Source organism: Tamandua tetradactyla, chromosome 4, assembly GCF_023851605.1.
Source record: "Tamandua tetradactyla isolate mTamTet1 chromosome 4, mTamTet1.pri, whole genome shotgun sequence".
NCBI classification, from domain to species: Eukaryota; Metazoa; Chordata; class Mammalia; order Pilosa; family Myrmecophagidae; genus Tamandua; species Tamandua tetradactyla.
In genome coordinates, this window is record NC_135330.1 from 84,791,232 (window position 1) to 84,814,716 (window position 23,485).

General features: G+C 41.1%; 1 long non-coding RNA gene across 1 annotated transcript; it reads right to left on the reverse strand.

Moving 5' to 3' along the window:
* Nucleotides 1-1,188: 1,188 nt before the first annotated feature.
* LOC143681157 (uncharacterized) lies at nucleotides 1,189-20,784 on the reverse strand. Its single transcript, XR_013174406.1, has 3 exons — nucleotides 18,165-20,784; nucleotides 6,302-6,521; nucleotides 1,189-3,412 (listed from the first exon to the last, which is right to left on the reverse strand). It is a non-coding gene; the product is annotated as an uncharacterized LOC143681157 (long non-coding RNA).
* Nucleotides 20,785-23,485: the final 2,701 nt, after the last annotated feature.

Sequence of the window (23,485 nt, forward strand, 5' to 3'; positions counted from 1 at the left end):
GAGAGTTGGGAAGAAGCAGAAATTACATTTTATTGCTAGTATCAGGAAGTCTTATGAAGAGGCTATTTCACTCTCGCATTTATTCACATATATTTATTGAGCATGTAATAAGCATTTGAGATGGATTCGGAAGGATGAACAGAATTTTTATTAGATGGAGAGCTGAAAGGGAGGGGAGGAGGTAGAGTGGCATGAGACCAAGAAAGAATATTAGCTGTAGGGTCCAGCATGGTTCTCTCCACCTTCTGCCAACAGTGCCCTAACTTTCCTCTGGAGAACAGCTGCTTCTGAAATCATAGCCAGGTGATTGGAGAAAACTGGCCCTTATCCCAAGTGGGGGCCCTCTTTGACTTCTTAGTCAGTCAGCACATCCCATCTTCCTGGTCAGAGAGATTGGTTCAAGGATGGGCCTGTAAAGTCAACTTCCAGACTAAAGTTCTAGCTACTATCACAAAAAGCAAAACAGAAAGATAAAGAAAAACTATTTGAGTGGCTAGGTCAGGCTAGGTCTGATGCCCCTTAATTGTTTGAGCCGTTTTTAGTTGGGTTTTTCTATTCCCTGTAATGTAATAAGTCCTAGTAGATGCAATGTGTAAAGATGTTGATACAGATAAGTAGAAAGTCCAGGAAACCACGGATTATTGTAGAACATAAGTAATAGGAGATGAGCCTGGGAAATTAGTTTTATACTCATTGTAATAACATTTTTTTTGTATGCTGTATGGCAGGGTCACGTTTCATTATTTTTCCTTGTGAGTATCAGTAGGTACAGAGTCATTAAGGAATCCACAAGGGACAGTGAGTCAAAGCTTAACAGGTTTATTGAAGGAGAAAAAAGCAGGGATAAAGTAAGGAAGGAGCGAGCAGGCAGGTGGGTGCCAGTGACACCTGCCATCAAAAGGAAAGAAAAATTTGTTCTGGGAGCTGTGTTCTAAAGGGAAAGTGACGCAGGGAGGGGAGGGTGCCCACTGGGTGGTGGGGCTTGCTGACTTAAGGTATGATAGGCTGCTGCAGTATTGATGCACTACTCTCCTCTGATGTGCAGCTGCATGTATCAGGCAGGGTGAGGCACTGGTAGGGGAGGGTGTCATCAGCAGAAACAGAGTATGACCATATTTCTAGTGATCTGGGATGTCTTCATTCATCCAGCCGGTATGGTAATTGATTCATACTTGGATCTCTGGACAGCCAAGGAAGCTGGGGGGAGGGGCACTGAGGGGTCCCTGCTTCAAGAGCTCCTGTTTCTCTTAAGTTATTTTCCTGAGCCCTAAAAAGTATCCATTATTGCAGCTCCATTTGTTGGATTTTTGTATGTTTGGCTTGTTTGTTTGGAAGTGCATGGACCAGCAATCAAACCCAGGTGTCCTGCGTGGCAGGCGAGAATTCTACCACCGAATGACACTTGTACCCCCTCATTGTAATAACCTGTTTATGTAGTATTATTATTACTTTGCATGGACAGTCTCCGGGAATCGAACCTGGGTCTCCAGCATAGCAGGTGAAAATTCTGTTACTGAGCCACCATTGTACCATCCTGTAATCACTTTTTAACTGCAATAATAATAATAATAACCAAATGCTTATTGGTTACTTATTATATGTCGGGTACTGTTTTACGTTATTTAGTGTTAGTTAATTCCCTTAATCTTATGAGATAGACCCTATCATTATCCCCATTTTTTTACATTTGTAGAAACTGATGCACAAATAAGTTAAGAAATTTATCCAAGGTGGCACAGCTAGATGGAAAGTCCAGGATTCACAGCGTGCGGTCCTACTTTGGAGCCTGAACTGTTAGACACTATGCTGCTTGTTGTTTCCGGGGAACTAAGAGATCTGTAACCTTATGGGCTGCAGAGCAGATATATCCTTGTTCACTATTTACCTGAGGTGACTTTGGAAAAGTATTTATTCTTTTTGATCCCCAAGTTCATCATCTATATAACCAAACAGGGTTGCTGGCAGGACTAAATTAAACGGAACAATGTGGTTAAAGAGCTCAGTACCATAAAAGGGGTATAGTAGCTGCACAGTAAACATCAGGTTCTTCACCTTCTCCTCATCTCCCTGCTGTGCCCAGCCTGATGCCGTGGGTCCTAGGGGATCGGGCGTTGTGTTGGGAGAACAAACCCCTGGGGACCTACTTTTCCTTTTTGGCTGAGCTCTCTGGTCTTTGCTGACCAGCCGTGGGTAAGGAAGCCCAGTTGCAGACCCAAGAGTCCTGAGAGAAGAGACACTGTCAGCTGCCCTCATCGTCACATGGCCCAGGGCCCTGTTTAGCTCTTGCTCGGAGACATATGGCTGGGGCTTTGTCTTCGAATATGTCTGCTTTTAAGTTGAATACAACCATTGTCTGAGCCAGGACTCTACACATTTACTGATGAGGGCTGGTTGATGAGGGCACAATTGGGAAGTTTCCGGTTGGGCTGGTTGCCCACAGCTGGGATGAGCAGTGAAATTGCAGCTGGGATTCCCAGACTTTCCATCTTGGGAAGAAAATCATGGCTACCACCTCCTGCCTTGTCTGATGGCCCCTCCCGGCCAAGCGGGACCCCAAGGCAGAGGCTGCAGACTGGGGTGGAGATGGAATTGGGTTTGCCTGCTGCAAAACTCACTGCTTGTGAGTCTGAAGCGTGTGTCTGAGAAGCAATGCCCAGAGACAAAACTGTGGTCAGTGTGAAGGGCCAGTGAGGGTGGGAGGACCCTGGGAGGAAAGCTGTGGGGTGGAAAGCAGGGGACGAGGTTGAGGCCAAGGTGGCGGATTCCCAGATTGGGGCACAACTGCAGAGACCTCCTTTTTCTTTTTTAACTTTTTGCTTTGGGATAATTTTAGATTTACAGAAAAGCTGTGAAGATAATACAGAGTATTCCCGTATACCCTTCACCCCACTCCCCTAACATTTAATATCTTGCATAACTACAGTGCATTTGTCAAGACTAAGAAGAGACATTGGCATGATGTCATTGACTGAACTCCAGGCTTTATTCAGAATTCACCAGCGTTTCCCATCAATGCCCCTTTTCCTTCTCAAGATCCCCTTCCAGACTTCACACAGTGTTTAATCTCCTCTGCTCTCTGACAGTTTCTCTGTCTTCCCTGTTTTTTCATGTCCTTGACACTTTTTATGAGGGCTAGTGGCCCAGTGCTTCATAAAACATCCTGCATTTGTTAGTCCGATGGTTTCTCATTGTCAGACTGGGATTGTAGGCTTTGAGGAAGAATAGACCAGAAGCAGATTGTCCTTGTCATCACTTCCTAGCGGAGGGCACATGCTGTCCACGTGACTGATGGAGTCTTTCCCCTTCATCGCTAGCGTAAGGTGGTGACTATTTTTCCATTTCGTTCTTCTCTCTGGAAGCAAGTCACTAAATCCAGCCCATGTTTAAAGGGAGGAGTATTAAGCTTCATCTCCTAGAGGGGAAAGCATCCACGTATATTATTTGGAGTGCGGAGGCTTTCAAAAATTCTTTAAAAACCTTCTCTCAGGGTGCCCTCGCGACTCAGACCACCTCTTCTGAAAGAACAGTTCCCAGGGGCTCTGGGAACCCGTGCTGCGGACTAACATTTTTTCAGAGCAGCGAATTCTCATGTTGGAAAACCCCAAGATTTCCTTCTGGCCACTTCAGTGTCGTCAAGAGAGATATTACGAGACAGAACTAGAGAAATCTGTCCGTACGGATGATGTCTACAGCCAGCGATGAGTCCTCTGCCCCCCAGTGTGGTTCAATGTGGGGTCAGAGAAAAATCTCCTCTGTCTGGGCACCCTGCCTGCCGGACCTGGCTGAGATGGGCCCACTTGACCTGAGATGCCCTTCCTGCTGGCAATCCCCCTCAGCAGCAACCTCCCACTTTCCCAAGTCCTCCTCTGATCTGAAGCCCCTCAGGAAGATGGTCCTTCCCTGCAGGACCCCTAAAGTCTCCTTTCCTAACCCTCACACCACCCTACACTCACCTTCCATGCTCTCCAGGAAGCCCATTGGCCTGTGGGCCCTTGAGCTCCCAAGTCTTTTCCTGGACCTTTTTGTCCTCTTGGGTTTTCTGACTTGACTAATCTCAGTTATCAAATCCAAGTGTTCATAAGACACATTGCCCCCCCCCCGCAGTTAGGTACAAGTGAACTCAGAATAGATGGTCCAGGGGCTGACTGGGGAGTCTGCATTTTAACCAGCACCCCATAGGGGCCCAAAGACCACACCTGGAGCTGGAGAATTTTCTTCTGGCCTCTGCAGAAGCTTATTTCCTTCTTTTTCCATGCTTTTGCTTCTGCCCTCATGGAGTGTTTTTGCTGCTTCAAGAGGCCATCCTTACATGGCAAGCGAACTCACTGCCCTCTCTCCTCACATGGGACATGACTCCCAGGGGTGTAAACCTCCCTGGCAATGTGGGACAGAACTCCTAGAATGAGCTGGGACTCAGCATCAAGGGATGAGAAAACCTTTTCAACCAAAAGGGGGAAGAGAGAAATGAGACAAAGTGTTGGTGGCTGAGAGATTTCAAACAGAGTTGAGAGATTATCCTGGTGGTTATTCTCATGCATTACACAGATATCCCCTTTTTAATTTATGGTGTATTGAAGTGGCTGGAGGGAACTGCCTGAAAATGTAGAGCTGTGTTCCAGTAGCCTTGTTTCTTAAAGATGATTGTATAATGATATAGCTTTCACAATGTGACTGTGTGATTGTGAAAACCTTGTGGCTGATGCTTCTTTATCTAGGGTATGGGCAGATGAGTAAAAAATATGGATAAAAATAAACAAATACTGGGGGAACAAAGGTTAAAATAAACTGAGTAGATTGAAATACTAGAGGTCAATGAGAGGAAGGGGTAGGGGGTTGGTTTGCATGAGTTTTTTCTTTTTTCTTTTGTTAGAGAAATACAAATGTTCAAAAAAGTGATCATGGTGATGAATGCACAACTATGTGATGATATTGTGAGCATCGATTATACACCATGTATAGAATGCTTGTATATCAAGAATGCTTATATGTTTGTTTCATTAAAGTTTACAATAAAAATATTTTTTAAAAAAAGCAGAAGAAGGGCGGGCCGCGGTGGCTCAGCGGGCAAGAGTGCTTGCCTGCCGTGCCGGAGGACCTCGGTTCGATTCCCGGCCCCAGCCCATGTAAAAAACAAACAAACAAACAAAATATAATAAAAAACAAGAAAATGTTTAAAGATGTTTCCCTTTCTTCCTTCCATCCTTCCTTCCTTCTCTGTCTTTCCTTCCCTTCCTCCCTCTCTCTTTAAAAAAAAAAAAAAAAAAAAAAAAAAAAAAAAAAGCAGAAGAAGCCCTCTTTCCCGTCAGTTCTAGTTCTGGTTTAAGGACAACTCTCTGTTTCATAGTTTATCTACCAGCCAAAATGTCCAGTGTCCCCTTAGGCTGGCTCCCCAGTGTGGCTTTATGTTCACCAACACTTTCATAATCTAAAATCATGAAGTCCCCTTAGAGGTGATTGGGTCTAAGGAACTGAGGTTCAGAGACCTGGAACAATTTGTCCCTGTGACAGGGGCTGGATGCACTCATTCACTCATTCTACACATATCTGTCAGACACCCACAGTATGTCAAGCACTGGCCTGGGAGAGCATGCCAGCCCCCACAGAGCTCACCGTCCATAAGGGAGCACAAGACCATCACAAATAAACCCACGCATGCCAGGTTGGGTGTTGATAAACTCTTTGAAGGAAAACAAAGCAGGATAAGAGGACCGGATAGAAAGAGGGTCAGGAAAGAGAGGGTAGTCAGGCTCGGCCTCTCTGAGGAGGGCTCCTAGGGGCATTTAAGAAGCCTGGAGGAAATGAGGGACACATCATGCAGCAATCAGTGAGAAAGAGCCTTCCCAAAACAGGTGTGGGTCCCGTGACACTGAGCAGTGTGGCCAAGTTTCCAGTCAGCCTTATGCAAGCCCTGCCACCTCCTAAGCAAGCCAAATACCCAGGGCACCCCACAGGCCCGAGGTGGATGCCTAACAACCTTCCTGGCAGTTTTCCCCAGTGGAAGGGGAAGGGCTCAGTGTCGAAGCCCTGCTCTCAGCTAGCACCCCTTGTCTGGGTGACCTTGAGCATGAGGCTCCAGCTTGCTAAGCAGGGAGCCCACAGCTGCCTGCTGGCTCAGGCCCACCATATGCCCTCAGTTACAGTATTATTTATAACAGCATCACAGGAGAGCATGTGCGTTCCACCAGACATAGCATGGGGGCACGAGAGACAAGTATACACTCTGGGAGGGGAGCAGAATTTTCTTCTTATCTCAAGAAGCATACCAGAGAAGCAAATATTTGGAAAATAGCTTTGCTGATACCTGCACCACAGAAAAGGAAAATGTCTACTTCCAGGAAATGCCACTGCAGCTGTAGGTTCTTGAAGAAGAGTCAGGAATCAGGAGGTCCAAAGAAATGCGGGCCTCCCTGAAAGGGAAATGCTGACCTCCAGCTCTTATTTTCAAGACTCTTCTTTTGTCTTGAAATCTTCTGTCTTCTGATGTCTTCTTTTGTCATCATCATCTCCATAATAGTGAATATCTGGATTGCCAGAAAAGAAATAAGGTACTGGATTAGCTCTCCAGTGTGACCAGATCCCCCAGGCAACTTTTTTCCCCTTTTAAACTAATTAAGCCTATTAAAGAATCTGAAATGCAACCAAAAATACCCTGGATGCATGGCCTCGTGGTAATAGATTTGTCAGTGTTGAGACTGGATGAAGGTTTCTGTCATGGGGGAAAGCTTTAGGGTCTTTACAATTGGAATAAGGGCATACTTAATACCCCGCAAGACGACTCGCTTCAAATTTGTGTCATTTATGGCTGTTGTGCTGTAGGGAGGTTGGTTTGTTTGTTTGTTTAGGTTGTTTTGGTTTTGTTTTGCATGTTTGCTTTTGTTTCTGGTGGTCTCTGATTTCCTCCCACCATGGCCCTAGGAACACAACTAGCACACAGTTTCCAAGTTCTTTTCTAATCACCCTCAGCTTGATCAAGTTAGGGACCCCCTCCAAAAAAAAAAAGGAAGAAGAAAGGAACAGAAGCAGGAGATAGTTTGTAGACATCCTTTTTTGACCCAGCAGAGGCCAGAAATACAATAGTTCAGCTGCCACAATCTTGGGGTGAGGTAGGGCTCTCTTTTCACCCCTCCTCTTGTCCTTGATTTGCCAAGGAGGGCTTCATTTTGTTCTAAGTGGAGGATCAGCCAGAGGCGTCTGGTCAGGTGTCTCGGGCCTGGGCTTGGGCAGCCATTGGCAGGAAAGTCTCTCTTAAGTGAAATGCTCAGAAACCCGAGGACCAGGGCTGAGCTCCAGCCTCCCGCTGCCCTAGTTGGCTGCAGCCTTCATGGTGAGGTTGGCATGCAGCTCACGAGGAACACTTGGGGACAGGGCAAGAGAGAAACTGGCCCAGGTGGTGGAAGAGAAGCATACGCACATCTTCATGAATCCTCTACTGAGGTTTTAAAAGCGCCTCTGCAGGGGTGCAAGGATAGTTCAGTGGTAGAATTCTTGCCTGCCATGCAGAAGACCCAGGTTCAATTCCCAGTCCATGCATTTCCCCCAAAACAAACAAACAAGCCAAACAACAAACAAATAAAAACTCAACAAATGGTGCTGCAATCACGGGATACTCACATAGAAAAATAATGAAAGGTGACTCCACCATACGGAATACAAAAAAAACCCCACAAACTAATAAAAGCACCTCTGCCCAGTAAAGCCTTAATTAAAGGATAAAGTATGAGTGTAAACCTAAGGACTTGCTGCTGCAAGAGGGTGAAATAAAATGGAGAGACTAAGGAGAAAATGGTCTGGACATCCATGGAAGAAAACAGGGCTTTGGGCTGAATCCAGGGACTGACCCTGGCATCCCAGACTCTCCTGGTTCTGTAGCCTGGGCCAGTTTTCTGTGCTGATAAACCCTGAGAAGAGCCAAAGACTGGAAGAGGAAAATGGTGACATGTGCCGTTTTAAGTAGAGGCTCCTCATATAGGAGAAGGTGATCAATAAATACTCATTATTAGTTGTTAATTGAAAAGAGAAAGAATAGGGAAAAGCAGAAGAGTAGTGTTTGCCTTGCTGCTTAAATTTGGTAATTTCTTACCATTTGCCACACATGAAAATATCTCAGATAGATTTAAAAGTTCACTTAATTTTTAAAACATTATGGAAAATATGAGTGTATTTTATTAATATAGGGTAAGAAAAGCCTTCATATGGAAGAAACAAATCCAGGAGTCATAAAAGAAAAGACTGGCAGATTTAAACTTGTAAAGATTTAAAACTCCTCTCCGACAAAAAAAAAAAAAAAAGGTCTCCTAAGTGAAGTTTTAAAAAATGACAACTGCAATAAAATATGTGTAACTGCCAACCCCCAACCAGGACAATTCCAGCCAAACCTAAAGAACACTAGGGCAATTTAGAAGAGTCCACAAGGGTTCCATGCACTAGAGTAACTTTCCAGAATCCTACAACCTCCAGATGGGTGCCCGGTCCAGATAAATCCTGAAACCTAGCCCAGCCTCTCCAGAACATCAGATAGTTCCATTTCCCTACCCCATATTAGTGACAGCCCCTTCCAATATGAAAAATTTAGAATGGCCAAAGTCCAAACACCCCTAAAGAGAGGGATGGAAAGATCAAAGATGATGGTGGACTTATTCAGAGAAAATAGGATTTAACAAATGAATATGAAAGCTGAATCATTAAATTGATATCTCTTTTAGTCTTCAGCGTTTTAGAGCAGCTAGAAGTAAAAATCTAAAATTGTGAAATTGTAACCCATGTCAAAGTCTGAAATCTATTCTACAGCTAATTGTCGTGCTATGCTTGGAAATGTATAGCTTTTTTTTTTATTATTATTAATTAAAAAAAATAAATTAACACAACATTTAGAAATCATTCCATTCTACATATACAATCAGTAATTCTTAATATCATCACATAGATGTATGATCATCATTTCTTAGTACATATGCATCGATTTAGAAAAAGAAATAGCAAGACAACAGAAAAAGAAATAAAATGATAATATAGAGAAAAAATAAAAATAAAAATAAAAAATACAAAAAATATATAAGAAAAAAAAACTATAGCTCAGATGCAGCTTCATTCAGTGTTTTAACATAATTACATTACAATTAGGTAGTATTGTGCTGTCCATTTTTTTTTTTTTTTAGAAATCATACCATTCTACATATGCAATCAGTAATTCTTAACATCATCACATAGATGCATGATCATCGTTTCTTAGTACATTTGCATCGGTTTAGAAGAACTAGCAATATAACCGAAAAAGATATAGAATGTTAATATAGAGAAAAAAATAAAAGTAATAATAGTAAGAACAAAACAAAACGAAACAAAACAAAAAAACCTATAGCTCGGATGCAGCTTCATTCAGTGTTTTAACATGATTACTTTACAATTAGGTATTATTGTGCTGTCCATTTTTGAGTTTTTGTATCTAGTCCTATTGCACAGTCTGTATCCCATCAGCTCCAATTACCCATTATGTTACCCTGTTTCTAACTCCTGCTGAACTCTGTTACCAATGACATATTCCAAGTTTATTCTCGAGTGTCGATTCACATCATTGGGACCATACAGTATTTGTCCTTTAGTTTTTGGCTAGACTCACTCAGCATAATGTTCTCTAGGTCCATCCATGTTATTACATGCTTCATAAGTTTATCCTGCCTTAAAGCTGCATAATATTCCATCGTATGTATATACCACAGTTTGTTTAGCCACTCGTCTGTTGATGGGCATTTTGGCTGTTTCCATCTCTTTGCAATTGTAAATAACGCTGCTATAAACATTGGTCTGCTATAAACATTGGTGTGCAAATGTCCGATGGTGTCTTTGCCCTTAAGTCCTTTGAGTAGATTCCCAGCAATGGTATTGCTGGGTCGTATGGCAATTCTATATTCAGCTTTTTGAGGAACTGCCAAACTGCCTTCCACAGTGGTTGCACCATTTGACATTCCCACCAACAGTGGATAAGTGTGCCTCTTTCACCACATCCTCTCCAGCACTTGTCATTTTCTGTTTTGTTGATAATGGCCATTCTGGTGGGTGTGAGAGGATATCTCATTGTGGTTTTGATTTGCATTTCTCTAATGGCCAGGGACATTGAGCATCTCTTCATGTGCCTTTTGGCCACTTGTATTTCCTCCTCTGAGAGGTGTCTATTTAAGTCTTTTTCCCATTTTGTAATTGGGTTGGCTGTCTTTTTGTTGTTGAGTTGAACAATCTCATTATAAATTCTGGATACCAGACTTTTATCTGATATGTCATTTCCAAATATTGATTCCCATTGTGTAGGCTGTCTTTCTACTTTCTTGATGAAGTTCTTTGATGCACGAAAGTGTTTAATTTTGAGGAGCTCCCATTTATTTATCTCCGTCTTCAGTGCTCTTGCTTTAGGTTTAAGGTCCATAAAACTGCCTCCAGTTGTAAGATTCATAAGGTACATTTTCCTCTAACTGTTTTATGGTCTTAGACCTAATGTTTAGATCTTTGATCCATTTTGAGTTAACTTTTGTGTAGGGTGTGAGATATGGGTCTTCTTTCATTCTTTTGCATATGGATATCCAGTTCTCTAGGCACCATTTATTGAAGAGACTGTTCTGTCCCAGGTGAGTTGGTTTGACTGCCTTATCAAAGATCAAATGTCCATAGATGAGAGGGTCTATATCTGAGCACTCTATTCGATTCCATTGGTCGATATATCTATCTTTATGCCAATACCATGCTGTTTTGACCACTGTGGCTTCATAATATGCCTTAAAGTCAGGCAGTGAGAGACCTCCAGCTTCGTTTTTTTTCCTCAAGATGTTTTTAGCAATTCGGGGCACCCTGCCCTTCCAGATAAATTTGCTTATTGGTTTTTCTATTTCTGAAAAATAAGTTGTTGGGATTTTGATTGTTATTGCATTGAATCTGTAAATCAATTTAGGTAGGATTGACATCTTAACTATATTTAGTCTTCCAATCCATGAACACGGTATGCCGTTCCATCTACTTAGGTCTTCTGTGATTTCCTTTAGCAGTTTTTTTAGTTTTCTTTATATAGGTTTTTTGTCTCTTTAGTTAAATTTATTCCTAGGTATTTTATTCTTTTAGTTGCGATTGTAAATGGGATTCGTTTCTTGATTTCCCCCTCTGCTTGTTCATTGCTAGTGTATAGAAATGCTACAGATTTTTGAATGTTGATCTTGTAACCTGCTTACTTTGCTGTACTCATTTATTAGCTCTAGTAGTTTTGTTGTGGATTTTTCCGGGTTTCGACGTATAGTATCATATCGTCTGCAAACAGTGATAGTTTTACTTCTTCCTTTCCAATTTTGATGCCTTGTATTTCTTTTTCTTGTCTAACTGCTCTGGCTAGAACCTCCAACACAATATTGAATAATTGTGGTGATAGTGGACATCCTTGTCTTGTTCCTGATCTTAGGGGGAAAGTTTTCAATTTTTCCCCATTGAGGATGATATTAGCTGTGGGTTTTTCATATATTCCCTCTATCATTTTAAGGAAGTTCCCTTGTATTCCTATCCTTTGAAGTGTTTTCAACAGAAAAGGATGTTGAATCTTGTCAAATGCCTTCTCTGCATGAATTGAGATGATCATATGATTTTTCTGCTTTGATTTGTTGATATGGTGTATTACCTTAATTGATTTTCTTATGTTGAACCATCCTTGATAACCTGGGATGAATCCTACTTGGTCATGATGTATAATTCTTTTAATGTGTTGTTGGATACGATTTGCTAGAATTTTATTGAGGATTTTTGCATCTATATTCATTAGAGAGATTGGCCTGTAGTTTTCTTTTTTTGTAATATCTTTGCCTGGTTTTGGTATGAGGGTGATGTTGGCTTCATAGAATGAATTAGGTAGTTTTCCCTCCACTTCGATTTTTTTGAAGAGTTTGAGGAGAGTTGGTACTAATTCTTTCTGGAATGATGATAGAATTCAGATGTGAAGCCGTCTGGTCCTGGACTTTTCTTTTTAGGAAGCTTTTGAATGACTGATTCAATTTCTTTACTTGTGATTGGTTTGTTGAGGTCATCTATGTCTTCTTGAGTCAAAGTTGGTTGTTCATGTCTTTCCAGGAAGCTGTCCATTTCCTCTAAATTGTTGTATTTATTAGTGTAAAGTTGTTCATAGTATCCTGTTATTACCTCCTTTATTTCTGTGAGGTCAGTAGTTATGTCTCCTCTTCCATTTCTGATCTTATTTATTTGCGTCCTCTCTCTTCTTCTTTTTGTCAATCTTGCTAAGGGCCCATCAATCTTATTGATTTTCTCATAGAACCAACTTCTGGCCTTATTGATTTTCTCTATTGTTTTCATGTTTTCAATTTCATTTATTTCTGCTCTGATCTTTGTTATTTCTTTCCTTTTGCTTGCTTTGGGATTAGTTTGCTGTTCTTTCTCCAGTTCTTCCAAATGGATAGTTAATTCCTGAATTTTTGCCTTTTCTTCTTTTCTGATATAGGCATTTAGGGCAATAAATTTTCCTCTTAGCACTGCCTTTGCTGCGTCCCATAAGTTTTGATATGTTGTGTTTTCATTTTCATTCGCCTCGAGGTATTTGCTAATTTCTCTAGCAATTTCTTCTTTGACCCAGTCGTTGTTTAGGAGTGTGTTGTTGAGCCTCCACGTATTTGTGAATTTTCTGGCACTCCGCCTATTATTGATTTCCAACTTCATTCCTTTATGATCCGAGAAAGTGTTGTGTATGATTTCAATCTTTTTAAATTTGTTAAGACTTGCTTTGTGACCCAGCATATGGTCTATCTTTGAGAATGATCCATGAGCACTTGAGAAAAAGGTGTATCCTGCTGTTGTGGGATGTAATGTCCTATAAATGTCTGTTAAGTCTAGCTCATTTATAGTAATATTCAGATTCTCTATTTCTTTATTGATCCTCTGTGTAGATGTTCTGTCCATTGATGAGAGTGGGGAATGAAGTCTCCAACTATTATGGTATTTGTGTCTGTTTCCTTTTTCAGTGTTTGCAGTGTATTCCTCACGTATTTTGGGGCATTCTGGTTCGGTGCGTAAATATTTATGATTGTTATGTCTTCTTGTTTAATTAAACAAGACACTATTAGTATATAGTGTCCTTCTTTGTCTCTTTTAACTGTTTTACATTTGAAGTCTAACTTGTTGGATATTAGTATAGCCACTCCTGCTCTTTTCTGGTTGTTATTTGCATGAAATATCTTTTCCCAACCTTTCACTTTCAACCTATGTTTATCTTTGGGTCTAAGATGTGTTTCCTGTAGACAGCATATAAAAGGATCCTGTTTTTTAATCCATTCTGCCAATCTATGTCTTTTGATTGGGGAATTCAGTCCATTGACATTTAGTGTTATTACTGTTTGGATAATATTTTCCTCTACCATTTTGCCTTTTGTATTATGTATATCATATCTGACTTTCCTTCTTTCTACACTCTTCTCCATACCTCTCTCTTCTGTCTTTTCGGTTCTGACTCTAGTGCTCCCTTTAGTATTTCTTGCAGAGCTGGTCTCTTGGTCACAAATTCTCTCAGTGACTTTATGTCTGAGAATGTTTTAATTTCTCCCTCATTTTTGAAGGACAATTTTGCTGGATATAGGAGTCTTGGTTGGCAGTTTTTCTCTTTTAGTAATTTAAATATATCATCCCACTGTCTTCTAGCCTCCATGGTTTCTGCTGAGAAATCTACACATAGTCTTATTGGGTTTCCCTTGTATGTGATGGATTGTTTTTCTCTTGCTGCTTTCAAGATCCTCTCTTTCTCTTTGACCTCTGACATTCTAACTAGTAAGTGTCTTGGAGAATGCCTATTTGTGTCTAATCTCTTTGGGGTGCACTGCACTTCTTGGATCTGTAATTTTAGGTCTTTCATAAGAGTTGGGAAATTTTCAGTGAAAATTTCTTCCATTAGTTTTTCTCCTCCTTTTCCCTTCTCTTCTCCTTCTGGGACACCCACAACACGTATATTTGTGCGGTTCATATTGTCCTTGAGTTCCCTGATACCCTGTTCAAATTTTTCCATTCTTTTCCCGATAGATTCTGTTTCTTTTTGGAATTCAGATGTTCCATCCTCCAAATCACTAATTCTATCTTCTGTCTCTTTAAATCTATCATTGTAGGTATCCATTGTTTTTTCCATCTTTTCTACTTTATCCTTCTCTTCCATAAGTTCTGTGATTTTTTTTTTCAGTTTTTCTATTTCTTCTTTATGTTCAGCCCATGTCTTCTTCATGTCCTCCCTCAATTTATCGATTTCATTTTTGAAGAGGTTTTCCATTTCTGTTCGTATATTCAGCATTAGTTGTCTCAGCTCTTGTATCTCATTTGAACTATTGGTTTGTTCCTTTGACTGGGCCATATTCTCAATCTTCTGAGCATGGACAGTTATCTTCTGCTGCTGGCGTCTGGGCATTTAGTCAGATTTCCCTGGGTGTCGGACCCAAGAAGGTTGTAAGATTTTTCTGTGAAATCTCTGGGTTCTGTTTTTCTTATCCTGCCCAGTAGGTGGCGCTCGTGGCACACGTTTGTCTCAAGTGTTTGGAATGGATCCCCCCAGTTACCGATCTCCGCGGCCTGGGGATTTCCCATCCAATTCTCTCCGTTGGTTCAGGGGTCGCGCGTGGTGGGGGCGTCAGTCGCCGCGGCTTGAGAGGACCCTGTGGCTGGTCTCCGGCCGCAGCGGGCCCAGGGAATTCGCCACCGGACCAGGATGTCGCCCACGGGGGAGGGGCATCGGTCACCGGCTGCCGCGGCCTGGGGAATTCCCCACCAGACCAGGAATCCGCCCACGGGGGGGGCACCACGGCTTGGATAGCCCTCTGATCCGAGACTCGTAGGTTCGGACTCGAAGCCGAGACTCGAAGCCGCCCGCAAAAGATGGGCGCCGGCCGCCTTGGCTTGGGAAACTTGCCTCTCCGAGACTCTCAGCCGGCCCGGGAAGCGGGGAGGGAGTAGCTCCGACCGCCGCAGCTGTCGCTGCTCGGGAAATCGCGTGCCGCTCGGGGATCTCACCGCAGCCGAGTCTCGCAGTCAGACTAGCCAGTCCAGACTGGGGTACACTGTATGTCCATTCCCTGTCATAGCCCCGGGAGCTGTTCTGCACTGTTTCAGTTCACCTAGTAGTTGCTTTGGAGGAGGAGGAACTAAGACGCACGTACCTTACTAAGCCGCCATCTTGGAAAACTGTATAGCTTTTTTGTATATATGTTATTTTTCACAAAAAAAAAAAGGAAAAAAAAGTCAATTATGATGATAAAAAAATATTTAAGCCCTCTAGCCTCCTATCTTCTGGAGCAGCTAGAAGGAAAAATCTGAGAGGATGGTATGGTAGCCCATGACAAACTCTGGGATGTGTCCTATAATTGTTTATTAAAGAGTGGTTTGAAAACTATTGCTTTTTTATTTCTTTGCTTTGTGTATATGTTATACTATACAGTAGAAAAGGGAAAAAAATTTTTAAAATGTGTAAAGTATGCAAGAGGTAAATAATTAATATGCATAATAGGTAAAGAAATTCTTCAAACCAGTGGAAAAAGAGCTCAGAAAAGCACACAAAGAAAATAAAAAGGCAATTCACCAAAAATAAAATTAAAATATATACATATCCATGTCCATGTACACATATACAAATATATACCTACACTTACACACACAAACATATATGATGTTCCAACCTCCTCCAATTACGCATATGTGTGTGATCTTATTTATACAAAAAGAAACCACTGTGTATGCAAATGTAAATCATGCATGTAAATGCCCGAAAAATCTCTAGAAGGATGGACATTATGGTACATGACTATTTTTTGAGAACTTCTACAATGTGCCATGTTTTGTTCTAGACAAAAAAACAACACAAATAGGTTGCGGCTTCTGAGAGCATATTTTCTAATGAGAAGATAGATTTCAATCCAGTGATATAAGCAAATGATTGTAGATTGTGCTAATTGCTAGGAAGCAGATAAGCAGGTTTCCCTGAGAAAGATTATACATTAAGATGGGGTAGACTAGAGGGAGAAATAAACTAATACCCACAACTGTGGGGTAAGAGTTATTTTCCTAGGAAAGACAAATGAGCATAATGCTATTAATCATTTGACTTTTCTGTTAAATAACAAATGCAATGATTGCCTCTCATGGGTGAGACATCATCTGTCTAAATACTTAGCTTTTTAGTTCTCAAGTTATGTCAATGACCAGTTATATATTAAAGGAAAACAGTATTGTGTACCTGCTTGCTATGTTAGGAGAACCAATTTTTACTAAGCTTGATTTGCATAGATTGATTACACCAACAGCTGTTTATTAATGTAAGTGGTGGCCTACTTTTTTTTAATATTTGTATTGATAAAACAACGTACAAGCATTCCATACATGGTGTACAATCAGTGGCTCACAATATCATTACATAGTTGTGTATTCATCACCATGATCATTTTTTGGAACATTTGCATCACCCCAGAAAAAGAAAGCAAAAAGAAAAAACTCATACATACCATACCCCTCACCCTTCCTTCTCATTGACCACTAGTATTTCCATCTACCCAATTTAATTTAACCTTTATCCCCCTTATTATTTGTTTATTTTTTATCCATGTTTTTTATTCATCTATCTATACTCTAGATCAGACACAAGGTTTTCACAATCACATAGTCACATTGTGAAAGCTATATCATTATACAATCATCTTCAAGAAGCAAGGCTACTGAACACAGCTCTACAGTTTCAGGTACTTCCCTCCACCTCTCCACTACACCTTAACTAAAAAGGTGATATCTATATAATGCATAAGAATAACCTCCAGGATAACCTCTCGATGCTGGAATCTTTCAGCCACTGACACTTTATTTTGTCTCATTTCTCTCTTCCCCTTTTTGATCAAGAAGGTTTTCTCAATCCCTTGATGCTGGCTCCCAGCTCATCCAGGGATTTCTGGCCCACGTTACCAGGAAGGTCCACACCCCTGGGAGTCATGTCCCACAAAGACGGGGGAGGGCAGTGAGTTTGCTTGTTGTGTTGGCTGAGAGAAAGAGGCCACATCTGAGCAACAAAAGAGGTTCTCTGGGGGTGACTCTTAGGCCTAATTTTATGTAGGCTTATTGATTTGGTTGTCCCCACTGCTTGCAAAAATAGCACACATTCTCCAAACGGGGAAGTTGAATATTGCCCGGTTTCTCCCCATTGGTGGCCTAGTTTTTCAAGTAATATGTGTCTTGTCAACCCAGGAGTGGGTTCTTTGACCTTTTAACATTTATAATCTTTAATTTCTCCCAGAATCCACAACTTTTACCCCTCCTTCTAAGTGCCTCAATCTCAGCGTCTTGGCATCTTAGCATCTCAGGAGAACTTTGTCATCACTTGTATTTTCCGGTGGATTCTGAATCTTATGCTCTGCCTGGTGAAAAAGCAATACATCTTTAATTCAGGACGCTGCCCAATTCTGTTTAACTCTAACCTGAGGGCAGTGCCACTCAATTGTAACGGCTAGTTTGAATTCAGAACTTCAATTTACATAAAGCAGCCAATCTTTGATTACATCCAGTGTAATGAGGTGTTTATTGTCAAAAAAGGAAACCAGTTGTTAATTCCCACATAAATAATCTGTACACCCAGGAATGTCTGCATTTCTGAATTAAAATCATTCAGTATACTTTTAGAAAATAAAGACATGGTTGAAATTTAAAAAAATAATAAAAAAAGAAAGACCTAAGGGAAGACAGTCCTCACCCAGGAATAAATGAAGATATTCTCTAGGAAGCAAGAGTAGAGCAGGGTCTGTCCTCAGCCCCAGGAAGAGGTGGGGCTGTGGGGTTCTGGTTCAGGAGTGGTTAGTTCTAGGGAGGGGAATGGGATTGAGCATGAGTGCGAGAGTGAATTTTCACCTTTTACCCTATATACTTGTATTTTTCCTTCTCTTTCTTTTTTTAATAAAAATATATATTCATTCATACAGCATGGTATAATTATAAAACTTTTAGGTAACAAAAGCCAAGCATTTCCAAGTTTCTTCAACAGTGGCCTTGTGATTTTTATTGATCATAGTGCAGAAGAGCTTATTATCTGTTCACTTCTCTCTGGCACCAGTAGGGTGGCAGGCCTCCTAACAGGCTTCTCCACTTTCAATCCTCTTCTTTTTTTAACAGTTTTATTCACATACCACACAATCCATCCAAAGGTACAATCAGTGGCTCCTGTTATGATCACAGTTATGCATTCACCACCACGATCAATTTGAGAACATTCTGTTACAGAAAAAAAAAAAAATCTCAGTTCATTCTCAGTGCCTGCCTGTGTAGCCCCCTATTATTGATGCTTTGCTTTGCTATAGTACCTTTGTTAAAATCAATGTAAGAATATTGCAATGTTACTGTTAACTATGGTCCTTAGTTTACATTAATTGTATTTTTCCCATGTACCACCCTATTATTAACACCTTGTTTATATGTTTGTTCTAGTGCATGTAAGAAATTTCTTATAGTGGTACACTTAAGCACAGTCAGCATCTGCAATAGCTTTCATGGTTATACAGTCCCACATTTTATTCTCTAGCATTCCTTCTAGTGGCATCCGTGACCCCTGACTTCCCCTTCCAACCAGTCACACTCGGCACCATTAATTACACTTACAGGACAGTGCTTCCATCACCTCTACCTTCTTCACAGCACCACCCAATCCATCCCACACAACGAACAGAACAGCATTTTCAAATGAAAATCTGATCATGCCACTCCCCTCTCTCACTGTTTGGAGATAAGCATCACTGTCTTTAACATGTTTGCCAAGACTCAAGAGGACATGGCCTCGGCCAACCTCTCCCGCTTCACCTTCTACCACTCACACCCATGCTCACATTACATTAGCTACAAACACATTTTCTGTTCCTGAAAATGGCCAGCTTATTTCCTGCCCTGGACTCTACTCAGGCATTCTCTCTGCCTGGAACGCTTCCCTGGCTTCTTTTCCTCTTGCTTCCACAGGAAAGTTTTCCCTGAGGCTCTCCTACACATCTCAAAGTAGTCAACAGAACACCAAATTTTTTTATACATAAATGCCCTATTTCAGATCTGGCATTAATCTTGGCTTAATTTTTATCAGCTCAATGGAAATGCTTGTTTATATTTAATTGACTAACTTATTCCAAAAGACCTTGAGCTCTATCAATCAAGGCTTGTGTCATTTCTACTTCAAGGTTTACATCAATGATAGAGGCTTTAAATTTCTAGTTCAATGCTTTTATGAAAGCAAGCATGTTTTCATAAATCCGTTGGACCTAAAATTTTGCCTGAGTTTTGCCACATAGCCTCAGATTTCAGAATATTTCTGAATTCATGTGTTCATTAAGAAAATTCCATGTATCCGTCATCCCTAGAGGCCCAGTAAACTTTTAGCCCAATAACTTCTTCTTGAGACACAGCCTTATAATAGAATGAAAACTGGAGATCGGAAATAATCTGAAGGTTGAATTCCAAAGACAGCTGGGAAAAAATCAAGGCATAATTATTTTTTGTTAACTCTAAAAATCTCTTCTAAAACTACTGCAGTATTTCAAATTTGTGATTTCTTTAAGCTAGGTAGTTTAGCCATGGGAAGGTAATACAATTTTGGATGTGCCTGCTCACGTGGAGAATGGACACTTACATTTAAATGAACAGATCAGCAAAGTTCTTGTTTTTCCTGCAGGTTCATGTCTGGGGAGTGCAGGTGCTTGAATCATCACTAAATAAGCACTGTGTTATGAGCTGCCAAGGCACACTCCAGTCCCTTTAATTCTGAAAAATCCTTGGGGATCAGGGGATCGGTGGAGCAGAGAGAACACTACAGTGATGCAAAGGCTTAAATGTATGAGACGGTGGCGAAGATCTGGGTCTGAAGAGCTACAATTAGTTAAAGCTGCAACATAAACATGGGGGAATGAAATTCTTCTGCTTATTTCTTGATGTGTGCATTCATTCCACCAGTATTTATCAAGAGTCTATAATATGCCTAGCACTCTGTAGATGCTGAAATCAGAAGACATGGTTTCTGCCCTCACGAAACTTCTAGTCTAGTGACAGAGAGAGATAGTGAAGAAGTAAAAACACACTCATAAAGAATGCAAAGCATGGTAAGTGTTCTGAAAGAAACAAACAGGTTATGCTACCATAAGCATAGAGCATGGAGGGCCTTCTAATAAAGTGGTCTGGGAAGGCTGTTCTTAGAACATGTAAACTGAGAAGGATGAGAAGGAGCCAGTCATGGGATGCGCATTCTGGCCTAAGAGACCAGACTGGCCAAACACCCTGAGGGAAAACAACTCCTTGTGTTGAGGGAATAAAAAGGAGGCTGGTGGAACTGGAGGGCCATGAGCCAGGGGGAGGGGGCATGAGATTGCAGAGGTAGGCAGATGCTAAACTCCAGGGACACACACAAAGACTAAATGCTGTGCCGCATGGCGTCTCTGCTTCTCCACCACAGTCGAGTTTGAATTTTGCTTTAACAGTAATACCACATAATGAAAGATGTAAAGCAGGACTGACATCATTCAATATGATTTCAGAAGGTCAATCTGACTGCAAGGCGAGATTTGGTAAAATAGCCAGAGAAATTTGTACGCTGGCTGTTGGAATGTCCCAGATCTAACTGGATGATTTAGACTAGAGTTAGTGGAAACAAGAAAATGTGGATGGATCTGAGATATATTTTAGAGCTAGAGTTGAGTAGACAGTGCTGGATTAGATGTAGGAGATGAAGGAAAGGCAGAAATTATAGATGGTCCTCAAATATATATGGCTCTGTATGAGATGGAGAAGCCCTTGGGAGGAAAAGAGTGGAGGTGGAGCAAGATACCAGAATTTGATTAAGTTGGAGGTGCATGAGAGATTTCAGGCAGAGATGCCATGTAGGAAATTGGATATTTTATCTGGGATTCAGAAGAGAGTTTGGGCTAGAGATACAAATCCAGGGGTGATCAGCGTCTCTGAGATTGGAGAGCTACAAGTAGTTTGTCAAGACTGAAGCATAAAAATGAATATGGTTGGTATGACACCTTCATTTATTTAGCACTGCGGGGCTGGCTGAAAACTTAAAGCAAGAAAAGACCACTCTTGGCTGAGCCCCAAGAAACTCTCACATTAGGAAGATGGGTAGAGAAGGAGAATGCACATAGGAGACTGAGAAACAGCTAACAAGACAGGATAAAATTTCAGAGGATATGAAATCACCAAAAGTAAAAGAAGAGACTGTATCAAGAGAGAGGGGAATGGTCAGGTAAAATGAATGATCAAGTAAGAGAATCCTTCATTGGATTTGACAACAATGAAATCATTAGCCATTTTAGGGGAGTGGCAAGGACTGAAGCCAGATTGGAGTGCAGGAAAGAAGGAACAGGAAGTGAAAACATGGGGTGAGTATTTATAGACAACTGTTTTGAGAAGTGTGACTAAAAAGAGAATCAGAGTAATAGGGCAGTAGTTGGGGAGGAATGAGGGAATGAGAGAGGATCTCTTGTTTCTTTATGTTGGAAGATACTAAAGTATAGTAATTTACTAGCAATGATCATGGAAAAAAGGGAAGGATCGATTGTACACAGAAAAAGGAATAATGAAAGAAAAGAAGTCCTAGAAAACTTGAGAGGGATAGGAATCACAAGCACCTGTGAAGGAATTGGTCTCTGTTTCCAGTTGTGCCTGGATGGAATAAAAAGGAAAAGTTTCCATTAGAATTATAGATTTGGAGGTGGGACTATGAAGGGTTTCTAATATTAAAGTTTATGTTTATTCGATAAAGTATGACCCAGGTCATTGGACGGTACTCAACTGGAAGATGAAGTTGATATGCACTAGAGAGCATTTTAAAAACCAATGGAGATGCAGTGATATGAAAACAAACAATTCATAAAAAATGAGCAAAAGATTTCAACATCATCAGTCATTAAGGAAATGCTTATTAAAACCCACAAAGTCATGCTGCTACACATCTAGCAGAATAGCTAAAAAAACAAAAACAAAAAAAAACTGACAATACCAAGTGCTGGAGAAAATGTAAAACATGAAGGCTCTCATGCGCTGCTGGTGGAAATGCAAAATGGTAGTCATTTTGGAAAATAGGTTAGTAGATTTTCATAAAATTCAACATATGTGCCATATGACACAGTAATCTCATACCCCGGTGTTTACCCTAGAGAAATAAAAATTTATGTTCACACATAAACCTATATATGAATGTCGATAGCACTGTATTTATAATCACTGAAAACTGGAAAACTCCTATTAAAAATCAAATATAGGGAAAGCTCCGCCCAGAGTCAGGCGTGTAGCCGCAGGAGCGGTGTCGCAGCACAGCCCTGCGCCGGGAGCAGCCCCCGGGGACACCCGCTGCGCGGGCGCTGACCGCGGAGAGATGCGCACAGCACCGGACTCTGACAACTCCACACGTGCCTGCGTGTGAGCTAGTCGTTCTCGGTCACGAGGTGTTGGAAAGTCCACTCTGACCGTGCAGTTTCTTCAAGAAATTTTTGTTGAAAGATATGATCCTACAAGAGAAGGTGCTTCCTTGCATTGTTTTTCTTTCTATTGTCACATTGTAATCATTTTTGTGTATTTTGGATTTCAAGCCTTTCTGTTATAAAATGTGCAACTACTTTCTACCATTCTACAGTTCCTTTACTTTCTTGATAATGACTCTGATGTACAAAAATATTTAAATTTGATGAAGGTGGGAAAAAAAAGAGAGAAGGTGCTTCTAGAAGCAGGGTGAAGTAGATGCACAGGGTGTAAGCTCGAAATCATGGGTACTGCAGGGGCGGAACAGTCTGCAGCCACGAGGGATTTGTAAGTGAGGAACGGACAAGGCTCTGCATTAGTTTATGGTGTCACAGCACAGTCCACACTGAATGATTTACAAGATCTGAGAACATATCCTTCCAGCAGAAAGCAGGGATGATGTTTCAATGACTCTGGGGGGCCATAAGCGTGATTCGTAGGACGAAAGAGTTGTAGGAAAGGAGCAAGGTCAAAATCTAACAAGACAGTGAAACAACTGTGCATTCTTAGCATCTTCTGCAAAATCAAAAATTAATGTTAATGAGATCTTTTATGACCTAGTAAGGCAAATTTACAGAAAATCTCCAGTGCCTGCGAAGGTGCGCAAAAAGTCATCACGTCAGCTGCTTTGATATACTAAATGCATTGGTAGCTCTGAGCCAGGTCTGAAGAACCGTTGCCCAATTCAACAGTGCCAGCATTCCAACTTTGGTAAACCTACCAGCATCTTCAATGGACTTTCCTGTGGTGGTAGGCTTTAAGAGGCTGATGAAAGCCACTATGTCAGTTTGCACATTCTCATCACTTTCCAGCATCACAAGAGAGATTTTTACTTATATAATAGTCCTAGAGTATGCAACTGGTAAAACCAGAGGCTACATCCAGTATTACCACTTAAGAGACATTCTTCATCCATCCAATGTTGTACGTGTATGAAAACGGTGTACTGTATACTTTA